General features: G+C 39.8%; 1 non-coding gene across 1 annotated transcript in view; it reads right to left on the reverse strand.

Annotated features, from left to right (window-relative positions):
• The window catches only part of LOC130659149 (small subunit ribosomal RNA), a 1,802-nt gene extending 1,654 nt beyond the window's left edge, over positions 1-148 (reverse strand). The window contains exon 1 of the ribosomal RNA XR_008986365.1: positions 1-148. This exon is cut by the window's left edge and continues 1,654 nt beyond it. This is a non-coding gene — a ribosomal RNA (small subunit ribosomal RNA).
• Positions 149-1,441: the final 1,293 nt, after the last annotated feature.

Here is a 1,441-nt window from a genome sequence, read left to right on the forward strand (position 1 = left end):
CAGGTATCCATGTAGTAAAGTACAATCAAATAAACGATAACTGATTTAATGAGCCATTCGCAGTTTCACAGTACAAGTGCTTATACTTAGACATGCATGGCTTAATCTTTGAGACAAGCATATGACTACTGGCAGGATCAACCAGGTAACTACGGTCGTGAAATAGCAAGCAGCTACATTCACTTAAACACACTACAACCTGCAATACGTAACGTGTTGCAGGCGCAGGCGTTCGTATCTACAATCGTCAACGTAAAATCGTAGCCAATTCTTTAGAAATAGCTGCAATTCATACGCTTCAGAGTGTTTGCCCTTCTACCGTTCCTTCTCAGTAACCCAGGATCAGTTGAACAGCATCTGCCAACATCACAAGAGCCACCAATGAGAAAGATATCACTATCTTTAGAGACTACAAACTACTACTTGACTAGCAGTTAGCCCGTGCACACACATAAGTAATGTCCTGCAAGAACAAAATTTGACTTGCATTTCATTGCTTGAGCCAGAGCCGTATTACCGTAAGAACTGAATGACAACTCAACAGTCTTTACAGCAACACAAATAAACTCTGATACCAACGCATAAGAGATTGTGTCACAAAGAAACAATAACAACCAAACTCTAGTCGAGTTCACTCATTTCTCATTGCTTCTCTGTTCTACCCTCTCTACATTATATAGCACGTTTTTCCAGTTTCTGACACTAAAGTGGGGACTTAGGAAAAAAAATCGATTTTTTTTAAAGTTAACCGGAATGTGCCGTAACGCATGCGCGTTTGTTACTGATAGGCCCAGCAACATTCCGAACATATTTTTATGACGGTTAAGCCTCATGGGACCTGAAAATAACAAAATACGGCATAACACATAAACGGCTTGAGAAATTGAAGAAGTGAGAGGGTACGCCACACCACCAAAATTTTTTTTTTAAAAAAAAGACCCACAACCGTATCCAAAGCAGTAGCATTACCCCTAGGCCCCAGCCTAGGCTTTACCTTAACCCTGAACATAGCCCTAGTCCGTAATTCTTGCTGTAATCCATACACTTGTAATCTATACATACAGTTGTAATCGATACAGTTGTAATCCATACACCTTTAATCCATACACTTTTAATCCATACATCTGTGTCTCCAAATATTAAACCGAGGTGATAAAGATGAATGGTACAGCACGCACGCATCACCTTTTTTAAAAAAAAAGTTCAGGTAAGCACAAGATAACTGGTACTCCACGGTACAAAGCAGTTGGTTAAAAAAAGGACTTGTCACAAAGTGACAAATCTGTCGAACAGAGGCTTAATCTCAGAAGATCGTAGCACAAAGGCTACTCTACTTTTTACAATACCACGTTCTTGTTTAAGTCGTCTGCATAGGATTTATCTCTGGAAATTTTAGATTTTGATAGTTGCAGCACCTCGACGGTTTTTCTCCGACTCAGTG

This window comes from Hydractinia symbiolongicarpus, chromosome 1, assembly GCF_029227915.1.
Source record: "Hydractinia symbiolongicarpus strain clone_291-10 chromosome 1, HSymV2.1, whole genome shotgun sequence".
NCBI classification, from domain to species: domain Eukaryota; kingdom Metazoa; phylum Cnidaria; class Hydrozoa; order Anthoathecata; family Hydractiniidae; genus Hydractinia; species Hydractinia symbiolongicarpus.